Source organism: Narcine bancroftii, chromosome 5 (assembly GCF_036971445.1).
Source record: "Narcine bancroftii isolate sNarBan1 chromosome 5, sNarBan1.hap1, whole genome shotgun sequence".
Lineage (NCBI taxonomy): Eukaryota > Metazoa > Chordata > Chondrichthyes > Torpediniformes > Narcinidae > Narcine > Narcine bancroftii.
Window position 1 is genome coordinate 197,835,983 of NC_091473.1, and position 13,504 is coordinate 197,849,486.

The following is a 13,504-nucleotide window of genomic DNA, read 5'->3' on the forward strand; positions in this document are numbered from 1 at the left end:
GATTCTTGTTTTGATTCTGATTCCAGTTCTGGTTCCTGTTCTGATTCTGGTCATGATTCTGGTTCTGATTATGATTCTGTTTCTGGTTCTGCTTCTCGTTCTGGTTCTGGCTCAGATTCCGATTCTGATTCTGTTTCTAATTCTGATTTTGATTCTGGTTCTGTTTCTTGTTCTGGTTCTGATTCTGGTTCTGGTTCCTGTTCTGATTCTGGTCATGATTCTGGTTCTGATTCTGATTCCGTTCCTGATTCTGGTTCTGATGTGATTCTGGTTCTCGTTCTGATTCTGGTTTTGGTTCTGATTCTTTTTCTGATTCTGATTCTTGTTTTGATTCTGATTCCGGTTCTGGTTCCTGTTCTGATTCTGGTAATGATTCTGGTTCTGATTCTGATTCTTGATCTGATTTTGATTTTGATTCTGGTTCTGGTTCTGATTCTGATTCTTGTTCTTATTTTGATTCCAGTTCTGGTTCTGATTCTGATTCTGGTTCTTGTTCTGTTGCTGGTTGTTGTTCTTGTTCTCATTCTGATTCTGGTTCTGTTTCAAATCTGGTTCTGATTCTGGTTATGGTTCAGATTCTTATTCTGGTTCTCCTTCTCGTTCTGGTTCTTGTTCTGGTTCTGTTTCATGTTCTGATTTTGTTTATGGTTCTTATTCTGATTCTGGTTCTGGTTCTGATTCTGATTCTGATTCTGGTTCTGATTCTTGCTCTGATTCTGGTTCTGGTTCTGGTTCCAGGTCTGATTCTGGTTATGTTTCTAATCCTGATTCTGCTCCTGGTTCTGGTTCCAGTTCTGATTCTGATACTGATTCTTGTTCTGATTCTGATTCTGGTTCTGGTTCTGATTCTGTTTATGATTCTGGTTCTGGTTCTGGTTCCAGGCATGATTCTGTTTCTGGTTCTGATCCTGATCCTGGTTCTGGTTTTTGTTCTGGTTTTGGTTCTGATTCTGTTTCTGATTCTTATTCTTGTTTTGAATCTGATTCCGGTTCTGTTTCCTGTTCTGATCTGGTCATGATTCTGGTTCTAATTCTGATTGTGGTTTCTTATTCTGGTTCTGTTTCTTATTCTGGTTCTGTTTCTTATTCTGGTTCAGGTTCTGGCTCTGATTTTGATTCTGATTCTGTTTATGATTCTGATTGTTGTTTTGATTCTGATTCTGGTTCTGCTTCTGATTCTTGTGTTGAGTCTGATTCCGGTTCTGGTTCCTGTTCTGATCTGGTCATGATTCTGGTTCTCATTCTGATTGTGGTTTCTTATTCTGGTTATATTTCTGATTCTGATTCCGATTCTGATACTGATTGTGTTTCTGATTCTGATTCTGGTTCTGGTTCAGATTCTGATTCTGATTCTGATTGTTGTTTTGATTCTGATTCTGGTTCTGTTTCCTGTTCTGATTCTGGTCATGATGCTGCTTCTGCTTCTGGTTCTGGTTCTGGTTCTGGTTCTGATCTGATTCTGGATCTGGTTCTGATTCTGGTTCTGGTTCTGATTCTGGTTCTAGTTCTGATTCAGAATCTGATTCTGGTTCTGATTCTGGCTCTGGTTCTGGTTCTGATTCAGATTCAGATTCTGATTCTGATTCTAGTTCTGGTTTGGGTTCTGGTTCCAGGACTGATTCTGGTTCTGTTTCTAATCCTGATTCTGGTTCTTGTTCTGGTTCCAGTTCTGATTCTGATTCTGATTCTTGTTCTGATCCTGATTCTGGTTCTGGTTCAGATTCTGATTCTGATTCTGATTGTTGTTTTGATTCTGATTCTGGTTCTGTTTCTTGTTCTGATTCTGATTCTGGTTCTGATTCTTATTCTGGTTCTCCTTCTCAATCTGGTTCTTGTTCTTGTTCTGTTTCATGTTCTGATTTTCTTCCTGGTTCTTATTCTGATTCTGATTCAGGTTCTGATTCTTGCTCTGATTCTGGATCTGGTTCTGATTCTGATTCTGATTCTGATTCTGGTTCTGATTCTTGCTCTGATTCTAGTTCTGGTTCTGGTTCTGATTCTTGTGTTGAGTCTGTTTCCAGTTCTGGTTCCTGTTCTGATCATGTCATGATTCTGGTTCTGATTCTGATTCCGTTCCTGATTCTGGTTCTGATGTGATTCTGGTTCTGGTTCTGGTTCTGATTTGATTCTGGTTCTGATTCTGGCTCTGATTCTGGTTCTTATTCTGATTCCGTACCTCATTCTGGTTCTGATGTGATTCTGGTTCTGGTTCCATTTCTGATTCTGGTCATGTTTCTCATTCTCATTCTGATTGTGGTTTCTTATTCTGGTTATATTTCTGGTTCTGATTCCGATTCTGATACTGATTGTGTTTCTGATTCTGATTCTGGTTCTGGTTCAGATTCTGATTCTGATTCTGACTGTTGTTTTGATTCTGATTCTGGTTCTGGTTCCTGTTCTGATTCTGGTCATGATTCTGCTTCTGATTCTGATTCTGTTCCTGGTTCTGGTTCTGGTTCTGGTTCTGATCTGATTCTGGTTCTGGTTCTGATTCTGATTCTGGTTCTGGTTCTTATTCTGGCTCTGATTCTGGTCTGGTTCTGATTCAGATTCAGATTCTGATTCTTATTCAGGTTCTGGTTCTTGTTCTGGTTCCAGTTCTGATTCTGATACTGATTCTTGTTCTGATTCTGATTCTGGTTCTGGTTCTGATTCTTTTTCTGATTCTGATACTTGTTTTGATTCTGATTCTGGTTCTGGTTCCTGTTCTGATTCTGGTCGTGATTCTGGTTCTGATTCTGATTCTTGATCTGATTTTGATTTTGATACTGGTTCTGGTTCTGATTCTGAGTCTTTTTCTTATTTTGATTCCAGTTCAGGTTCTTGTTCTGATTCTGGTCATGAGTCTGGATCTGGATCTGGTTCTGATTCTGATTCTGGTTCTTGTTCTGTTGCTGGTTGTGGTTCTTGTTCTGATTCTGATTCTGGTTCTGATTCTTATTCTGGTTCTCCTTCTCGTTCTGGTTCTTGTTCTTGTTCTGTTTCATGTTCTGATTTTATTTCTGGTTCTTATTCTGATTCTGGTTCTGGTTCTGATTCTGATTCTGATTCAGGTTCTGATTCTTGCTCTGATTCTGGATCTGGTTCTGATTCTGATTCTGATTCTGGTTCTGGTTCTGGTTCCAAGTCTGATTCTGGTTCTGTTTCTAATCCTGATTCTGCTTCTGGTTCTGGTTCCAGTTCTGATTCTGATACTGATTCTTGTTCTGATTCTGATTCTTGTTCTGGTTCTGATTCTGTTTATGATTCTGATTCTTGTTTTGATTCAGATTCCAGTTCTGGTTCCTGTTCTGATTCTGGTCATGATTCTGGTTCTGATTATGATTCTGTTTCTGGTTCTGCTTCTCGTTCTGGTTCTGGCTCAGATTCCGATTTTGATTCTGTTTCTAATTCTTATTCTGGTTCTGGTTCTGAATCTGATTTTGGTCATGAGTCTGGATCTGTTTCTCATTCTGATTCTGGCTCCGATTCTGGTTCTGATTCTGTTTGTGATTCTGATTTTGATTCTGGTTCTGTTTCTTGTTCTGGTTCTGATTCTGGTTCTGGTTCCTGTTCTGATTCTGGTCATGATTCTGGTTCTGATTCTGATTCTGATTCTGGTTCTGATTCTGTTTGTGATTCTGATTTTGATTCTGGTTCTGTTTCTTGTTCTGGTTCTGATTCTGGTTCTGGTTCCTGTTCTGATTCTGGTCATGATTCTGGTTCTGATTCTGATTCTGATTCTGGTTCTGATTCTTGCTCTGATTCTGGTTCTGGTTCTGGTTCCAGGTCTGATTCTGGTTATGTTTCTAATCCTGATTCTGCTTCTGGTTCTGGTTCCAGTTCTGATTCTGATACTGATTCTTGTTCTGATTCTGATTCTGGTTCTGGTTCTGATTCTGTTTATGATTCTGGTTCTGGTTCTGGTTCCAGGCATGATTCTGTTTCTGGTTCTGATCCTGATCCTGGTTCTGGTTTTTGTTCTGGTTTTGGTTCTGATTCTGTTTCTGATTCTTATTCTTGTTTTGAATCTGATTCCGGTTCTGTTTCCTGTTCTGATCTGGTCATGATTCTGGTTCTAATTCTGATTGTGGTTTCTTATTCTGGTTCTGTTTCTTATTCTGGTTCTGTTTCTTATTCTGGTTCAGGTTCTGGCTCTGATTTTGATTCTGATTCTGTTTATGATTCTGATTGTTGTTTTGATTCTGATTCTGGTTCTGCTTCTGATTCTTGTGTTGAGTCTGATTCCGGTTCTGGTTCCTGTTCTGATCTGGTCATGATTCTGGTTCTCATTCTGATTGTGGTTTCTTATTCTGGTTATATTTCTGATTCTGATTCCGATTCTGATACTGATTGTGTTTCTGATTCTGATTCTGGTTCTGGTTCAGATTCTGATTCTGATTCTGATTGTTGTTTTGATTCTGATTCTGGTTCTGTTTCCTGTTCTGATTCTGGTCATGATGCTGCTTCTGCTTCTGGTTCTGGTTCTGGTTCTGGTTCTGATCTGATTCTGGATCTGGTTCTGATTCTGGTTCTGGTTCTGATTCTGGTTCTAGTTCTGATTCAGAATCTGATTCTGGTTCTGATTCTGGCTCTGGTTCTGGTTCTGATTCAGATTCAGATTCTGATTCTGATTCTAGTTCTGGTTTGGGTTCTGGTTCCAGGACTGATTCTGGTTCTGTTTCTAATCCTGATTCTGGTTCTTGTTCTGGTTCCAGTTCTGATTCTGATTCTGATTCTTGTTCTGATCCTGATTCTGGTTCTGGTTCAGATTCTGATTCTGATTCTGATTGTTGTTTTGATTCTGATTCTGGTTCTGTTTCTTGTTCTGATTCTGATTCTGGTTCTGATTCTTATTCTGGTTCTCCTTCTCAATCTGGTTCTTGTTCTTGTTCTGTTTCATGTTCTGATTTTCTTCCTGGTTCTTATTCTGATTCTGATTCAGGTTCTGATTCTTGCTCTGATTCTGGATCTGGTTCTGATTCTGATTCTGATTCTGATTCTGGTTCTGATTCTTGCTCTGATTCTAGTTCTGGTTCTGGTTCTGATTCTTGTGTTGAGTCTGTTTCCAGTTCTGGTTCCTGTTCTGATCTTGTCATGATTCTGGTTCTGATTCTGATTCCGTTCCTGATTCTGGTTCTGATGTGATTCTGGTTCTGGTTCTGGTTCTGGTTCTGATTTGATTCTGGTTCTGATTCTGGCTCTGATTCTGGTTCTTATTCTGATTCCGTACCTCATTCTGGTTCTGATGTGATTCTGGTTCTGGTTCCAGTTCTGATTCTGGTCATGTTTCTCATTCTCATTCTGATTGTGGTTTCTTATTCTGGTTATATTTCTGGTTCTGATTCCGATTCTGATACTGATTGTGTTTCTGATTCTGATTCTGGTTCTGGTTCAGATTCTGATTCTGATTCTGATTGTTGTTTTGATTCTGATTCTGGTTCTGGTTCCTGTTCTGATTCTGGTCATGATTCTGCTTCTGATTCTGATTCTGTTCCTGGTTCTGGTTCTGGTTCTGGTTCTGATCTGATTCTGGTTCTGGTTCTGATTCTGATTCTGGTTCTGGTTCTTATTCTGGCTCTGATTCTGGTCTGGTTCTGATTCAGATTCAGATTCTGATTCTTATTCAGGTTCTGGTTCTTGTTCTGGTTCCAGTTCTGATTCTGATACTGATTCTTGTTCTGATTCTGATTCTGGTTCTGGTTCTGATTCTTTTTCTGATTCTGATACTTGTTTTGATTCTGATTCTGGTTCTGGTTCCTGTTCTGATTCTGGTCGTGATTCTGGTTCTGATTCTGATTCTTGATCTGATTTTGATTTTGATACTGGTTCTGGTTCTGATTCTGAGTCTTGTTCTTATTTTGATTCCAGTTCAGGTTCTTGTTCTGATTCTGGTCATGAGTCTGGATCTGGATCTGGTTCTGATTCTGATTCTGGTTCTTGTTCTGTTGCTGGTTGTGGTTCTTGTTCTGATTCTGATTCTGGTTCTGATTCTTATTCTGGTTCTCCTTCTCGTTCTGGTTCTTGTTCTTGTTCTGTTTCATGTTCTGATTTTCTTTCTGGTTCTTATTCTGATTCTGATTCAGGTTCTGATTCTTGCTCTGATTCTGGATCTGGTTCTGATTCTGATTCTAATTCTGGTTCTGGTTCTGGTAACAAGTCTGATTCTGGTTCTGTTTCTAATCCTGATTCTGCTTCTGGTTCTGGTTCCAGTTCTGATTCTGATCTGATTCTGGTTCTGGTTCTGATTCTGATTCTGGTTCTGGTTCTTATTCTGGCTCTGATTCTGGTCTGGTTCTGATTCAGATTCAGATTCTGATTCTTATTCAGGTTCTGGTTCTTGTTCTGGTTCCAGTTCTGATTCTGATACTGATTCTTGTTCTGATTCTGCTTCTGGTTCTGGTTCCAGTTCTGATTCTGATACTGATTCTTGTTCTGATTCTGATTCTGGTTCTGGTTCTGATTCTGTTTATGATTCTGATTCTTGTTTTGATTCTGATTCCAGTTCTGGTTCCTGTTCTGATTCTGGTCATGATTCTGTTTCTGATTATGATTCTGTTTCTGGTTCTGCTTCTCGTTCTGGTTCTGGCTCAGATTCCGATTCTGATTCTGTTTCTAATTCTGATTTTGATTCTGGTTCTGTTTCTTGTTCTGGTTCTGATTCTGGTTCTGGTTCCTGTTCTGATTCTGGTCATGATTCTGGTTCTGATTCTGATTCCGTTCCTGATTCTGGTTCTGATGTGATTCTGGTTCTCGTTCTGATTCTGGTTTTGGTTCTGATTCTTTTTCTGATTCTGATTCTTGTTTTGATTCTGATTCCGGTTCTGGTTCCTGTTCTGATTCTGGTAATGATTCTGGTTCTGATTCTGATTCTTGATCTGATTTTGATTTTGATTCTGGTTCTGGTTCTGATTCTGATTCTTGTTCTTATTTTGATTCCAGTTCTGGTTCTGATTCTGATTCTGGTTCTTGTTCTGTTGCTGGTTGTTGTTCTTGTTCTCATTCTGATTCTGGTTCTGTTTCAAATCTGGTTCTGATTCTGGTTATGGTTCAGATTCTTATTCTGGTTCTCCTTCTCGTTCTGGTTCTTGTTCTGGTTCTGTTTCATGTTCTGATTTTGTTTATGGTTCTTATTCTGATTCTGGTTCTGGTTCTGGTTCTGATTCTGATTCTGATTCTGGTTCTGATTCTTGCTCTGATTCTGGTTCTGGTTCTGGTTCCAGGTCTGATTCTGGTTATGTTTCTAATCCTGATTCTGCTCCTGGTTCTGGTTCCAGTTCTGATTCTGATACTGATTCTTGTTCTGATTCTGATTCTGGTTCTGGTTCTGATTCTGTTTATGATTCTGGTTCTGGTTCTGGTTCCAGGCATGATTCTGTTTCTGGTTCTGATCCTGATCCTGGTTCTGGTTTTTGTTCTGGTTTTGGTTCTGATTCTGTTTCTGATTCTTATTCTTGTTTTGAATCTGATTCCGGTTCTGTTTCCTGTTCTGATCTGGTCATGATTCTGGTTCTAATTCTGATTGTGGTTTCTTATTCTGGTTCTGTTTCTTATTCTGGTTCTGTTTCTTATTCTGGTTCAGGTTCTGGCTCTGATTTTGATTCTGATTCTGTTTATGATTCTGATTGTTGTTTTGATTCTGATTCTGGTTCTGCTTCTGATTCTTGTGTTGAGTCTGATTTTGATTTTGATACTGGTTCTGGTTCTGATTCTGAGTCTTGTTCTTATTTTGATTCCAGTTCAGGTTCTTGTTCTGATTCTGGTCATGAGTCTGGATCTGGATCTGGTTCTGATTCTGATTCTGGTTCTTGTTCTGTTGCTGGTTGTGGTTCTTGTTCTGATTCTGATTCTGGTTCTGATTCTTATTCTGGTTCTCCTTCTCGTTCTGGTTCTTGTTCTTGTTCTGTTTCATGTTCTGATTTTCTTTCTGGTTCTTATTCTGATTCTGGTTCTGGTTCTGATTCTGATTCTGATTCAGGTTCTGATTCTTGCTCTGATTCTGGATCTGGTTCTGATTCTGATTCTGATTCTGGTTCTGGTTCTGGTTCCAAGTCTGATTCTGGTTCTGTTTCTAATCCTGATTCTGCTTCTGGTTCTGGTTCCAGTTCTGATTCTGATACTGATTCTTGTTCTGATTCTGATTCTTGTTCTGGTTCTGATTCTGTTTATGATTCTGATTCTTGTTTTGATTCAGATTCCAGTTCTGGTTCCTGTTCTGATTCTGGTCATGATTCTGGTTCTGATTATGATTCTGTTTCTGGTTCTGCTTCTCGTTCTGGTTCTGGCTCAGATTCCGATTTTGATTCTGTTTCTAATTCTTATTCTGGTTCTGGTTCTGAATCTGATTTTGGTCATGAGTCTGGATCTGTTTCTGATTCTGATTCTGGCTCCGATTCTGGTTCTGATTCTGTTTGTGATTCTGATTTTGATTCTGGTTCTGTTTCTTGTTCTGGTTCTGATTCTGGTTCTGGTTCCTGTTCTGATTCTGGTCATGATTCTGGTTCTGATTCTGATTCTGATTCTGGTTCTGATTCTGTTTGTGATTCTGATTTTGATTCTGGTTCTGTTTCTTGTTCTGGTTCTGATTCTGGTTCTGGTTCCTGTTCTGATTCTGGTCATGATTCTGGTTCTGATTCTGATTCTGATTCTGGTTCTGATTCTTGCTCTGATTCTGGTTCTGGTTCTGGTTCCAGGTCTGATTCTGGTTATGTTTCTAATCCTGATTCTGCTTCTGGTTCTGGTTCCAGTTCTGATTCTGATACTGATTCTTGTTCTGATTCTGATTCTGGTTCTGGTTCTGATTCTGTTTATGATTCTGGTTCTGGTTCTGGTTCCAGGCATGATTCTGTTTCTGGTTCTGATCCTGATCCTGGTTCTGGTTTTTGTTCTGGTTTTGGTTCTGATTCTGTTTCTGATTCTTATTCTTGTTTTGAATCTGATTCCGGTTCTGTTTCCTGTTCTGATCTGGTCATGATTCTGGTTCTAATTCTGATTGTGGTTTCTTATTCTGGTTCTGTTTCTTATTCTGGTTCTGTTTCTTATTCTGGTTCAGGTTCTGGCTCTGATTTTGATTCTGATTCTGTTTATGATTCTGATTGTTGTTTTGATTCTGATTCTGGTTCTGCTTCTGATTCTTGTGTTGAGTCTGATTCCGGTTCTGGTTCCTGTTCTGATCTGGTCATGATTCTGGTTCTCATTCTGATTGTGGTTTCTTATTCTGGTTATATTTCTGATTCTGATTCCGATTCTGATACTGATTGTGTTTCTGATTCTGATTCTGGTTCTGGTTCAGATTCTGATTCTGATTCTGATTGTTGTTTTGATTCTGATTCTGGTTCTGTTTCCTGTTCTGATTCTGGTCATGATGCTGCTTCTGCTTCTGGTTCTGGTTCTGGTTCTGGTTCTGATCTGATTCTGGATCTGGTTCTGATTCTGGTTCTGGTTCTGATTCTGGTTCTAGTTCTGATTCAGAATCTGATTCTGGTTCTGATTCTGGCTCTGGTTCTGGTTCTGATTCAGATTCAGATTCTGATTCTGATTCTAGTTCTGGTTTGGGTTCTGGTTCCAGGACTGATTCTGGTTCTGTTTCTAATCCTGATTCTGGTTCTTGTTCTGGTTCCAGTTCTGATTCTGATTCTGATTCTTGTTCTGATCCTGATTCTGGTTCTGGTTCAGATTCTGATTCTGATTCTGATTGTTGTTTTGATTCTGATTCTGGTTCTGTTTCTTGTTCTGATTCTGATTCTGGTTCTGATTCTTATTCTGGTTCTCCTTCTCAATCTGGTTCTTGTTCTTGTTCTGTTTCATGTTCTGATTTTCTTCCTGGTTCTTATTCTGATTCTGATTCAGGTTCTGATTCTTGCTCTGATTCTGGATCTGGTTCTGATTCTGATTCTGATTCTGATTCTGGTTCTGATTCTTGCTCTGATTCTAGTTCTGGTTCTGGTTCTGATTCTTGTGTTGAGTCTGTTTCCAGTTCTGGTTCCTGTTCTGATCTTGTCATGATTCTGGTTCTGATTCTGATTCCGTTCCTGATTCTGGTTCTGATGTGATTCTGGTTCTGGTTCTGGTTCTGGTTCTGATTTGATTCTGGTTCTGATTCTGGCTCTGATTCTGGTTCTTATTCTGATTCCGTACCTCATTCTGGTTCTGATGTGATTCTGGTTCTGGTTCCAGTTCTGATTCTGGTCATGTTTCTCATTCTCATTCTGATTGTGGTTTCTTATTCTGGTTATATTTCTGGTTCTGATTCCGATTCTGATACTGATTGTGTTTCTGACTCTGATTCTGGTTCTGGTTCAGATTCTGATTCTGATTCTGATTCTGATTGTTGTTTTGATTCTGATTCTGGTTCTGGTTCCTGTTCTGATTCTGGTCATGATTCTGCTTCTGATTCTGATTCTGTTCCTGGTTCTGGTTCTGGTTCTGGTTCTGATCTGATTCTGGTTCTGGTTCTGATTCTGATTCTGGTTCTGGTTCTTATTCTGGCTCTGATTCTGGTCTGGTTCTGATTCAGATTCAGATTCTGATTCTTATTCAGGTTCTGGTTCTTGTTCTGGTTCCAGTTCTGATTCTGATACTGATTCTTGTTCTGATTCTGATTCTGGTTCTGGTTCTGATTCTTTTTCTGATTCTGATACTTGTTTTGATTCTGATTCTGGTTCTGGTTCCTGTTCTGATTCTGGTCGTGATTCTGGTTCTGATTCTGATTCTTGATCTGATTTTGATTTTGATACTGGTTCTGGTTCTGATTCTGAGTCTTGTTCTTATTTTGATTCCAGTTCAGGTTCTTGTTCTGATTCTGGTCATGAGTCTGGATCTGGATCTGGTTCTGATTCTGATTCTGGTTCTTGTTCTGTTGCTGGTTGTGGTTCTTGTTCTGATTCTGATTCTGGTTCTGATTCTTATTCTGGTTCTCCTTCTCGTTCTGGTTCTTGTTCTTGTTCTGTTTCATGTTCTGATTTTCTTTCTGGTTCTTATTCTGATTCTGATTCAGGTTCTGATTCTTGCTCTGATTCTGGATCTGGTTCTGATTCTGATTCTAATTCTGGTTCTGGTTCTGGTAACAAGTCTGATTCTGGTTCTGTTTCTAATCCTGATTCTGCTTCTGGTTCTGGTTCCAGTTCTGATTCTGATCTGATTCTGGTTCTGGTTCTGATTCTGATTCTGGTTCTGGTTCTTATTCTGGCTCTGATTCTGGTCTGGTTCTGATTCAGATTCAGATTCTGATTCTTATTCAGGTTCTGGTTCTTGTTCTGGTTCCAGTTCTGATTCTGATACTGATTCTTGTTCTGATTCTGCTTCTGGTTCTGGTTCCAGTTCTGATTCTGATACTGATTCTTGTTCTGATTCTGATTCTGGTTCTGGTTCTGATTCTGTTTATGATTCTGATTCTTGTTTTGATTCTGATTCCAGTTCTGGTTCCTGTTCTGATTCTGGTCATGATTCTGGTTCTGATTATGATTCTGTTTCTGGTTCTGCTTCTCGTTCTGGTTCTGGCTCAGATTCCGATTCTGATTCTGTTTCTAATTCTGATTTTGATTCTGGTTCTGTTTCTTGTTCTGGTTCTGATTCTGGTTCTGGTTCCTGTTCTGATTCTGGTCATGATTCTGGTTCTGATTCTGATTCCGTTCCTGATTCTGGTTCTGATGTGATTCTGGTTCTCGTTCTGATTCTGGTTTTGGTTCTGATTCTTTTTCTGATTCTGATTCTTGTTTTGATTCTGATTCCGGTTCTGGTTCCTGTTCTGATTCTGGTAATGATTCTGGTTCTGATTCTGATTCTTGATCTGATTTTGATTTTGATTCTGGTTCTGGTTCTGCTTCTGATTCTTGTTCTTATTTTGATTCCAGTTCTGGTTCTGATTCTGATTCTGGTTCTTGTTCTGTTGCTGGTTGTTGTTCTTGTTCTCATTCTGATTCTGGTTCTGTTTCAAATCTGGTTCTGATTCTGGTTATGGTTCAGATTCTTATTCTGGTTCTCCTTCTCGTTCTGGTTCTTGTTCTGGTTCTGTTTCATGTTCTGATTTTGTTTATGGTTCTTATTCTGATTCTGGTTCTGGTTCTGATTCTGATTCTGATTCTGGTTCTGATTCTTGCTCTGATTCTGGTTCTGGTTCTGGTTCCAGGTCTGATTCTGGTTATGTTTCTAATCCTGATTCTGCTCCTGGTTCTGGTTCCAGTTCTGATTCTGATACTGATTCTTGTTCTGATTCTGATTCTGGTTCTGGTTCTGATTCTGTTTATGATTCTGGTTCTGGTTCTGGTTCCAGGCATGATTCTGTTTCTGGTTCTGATCCTGATCCTGGTTCTGGTTTTTGTTCTGGTTTTGGTTCTGATTCTGTTTCTGATTCTTATTCTTGTTTTGAATCTGATTCCGGTTCTGTTTCCTGTTCTGATCTGGTCATGATTCTGGTTCTAATTCTGATTGTGGTTTCTTATTCTGGTTCTGTTTCTTATTCTGGTTCTGTTTCTTATTCTGGTTCAGGTTCTGGCTCTGATTTTGATTCTGATTCTGTTTATGATTCTGATTGTTGTTTTGATTCTGATTCTGGTTCTGCTTCTGATTCTTGTGTTGAGTCTGATTCCGGTTCTGGTTCCTGTTCTGATCTGGTCATGATTCTGGTTCTCATTCTGATTGTGGTTTCTTATTCTGGTTATATTTCTGATTCTGATTCCGATTCTGATACTGATTGTGTTTCTGATTCTGATTCTGGTTCTGGTTCAGATTCTGATTCTGATTCTGATTGTTGTTTTGATTCTGATTCTGGTTCTGTTTCCTGTTCTGATTCTGGTCATGATGCTGCTTCTGCTTCTGGTTCTGGTTCTGGTTCTGGTTCTGATCTGATTCTGGATCTGGTTCTGATTCTGGTTCTGGTTCTGATTCTGGTTCTAGTTCTGATTCAGAATCTGATTCTGGTTCTGATTCTGGCTCTGGTTCTGGTTCTGATTCAGATTCAGATTCTGATTCTGATTCTAGTTCTGGTTTGGGTTCTGGTTCCAGGACTGATTCTGGTTCTGTTTCTAATCCTGATTCTGGTTCTTGTTCTGGTTCCAGTTCTGATTCTGATTCTGATTCTTGTTCTGATCCTGATTCTGGTTCTGGTTCAGATTCTGATTCTGATTCTGATTGTTGTTTTGATTCTGATTCTGGTTCTGTTTCTTGTTCTGATTCTGATTCTGGTTCTGATTCTTATTCTGGTTCTCCTTCTCAATCTGGTTCTTGTTCTTGTTCTGTTTCATGTTCTGATTTTCTTCCTGGTTCTTATTCTGATTCTGATTCAGGTTCTGATTCTTGCTCTGATTCTGGATCTGGTTCTGATTCTGATTCTGATTCTGATTCTGGTTCTGATTCTTGCTCTGATTCTAGTTCTGGTTCTGGTTCTGATTCTTGTGTTGAGTCTGTTTCCAGTTCTGGTTCCTGTTCTGATCTTGTCATGATTCTGGTTCTGATTCTGATTCCGTTCCTGATTCTGGTTCTGATGTGATTCTGGTTCTGGTTCTGGTTCTGGTTCTGATTTGATTCT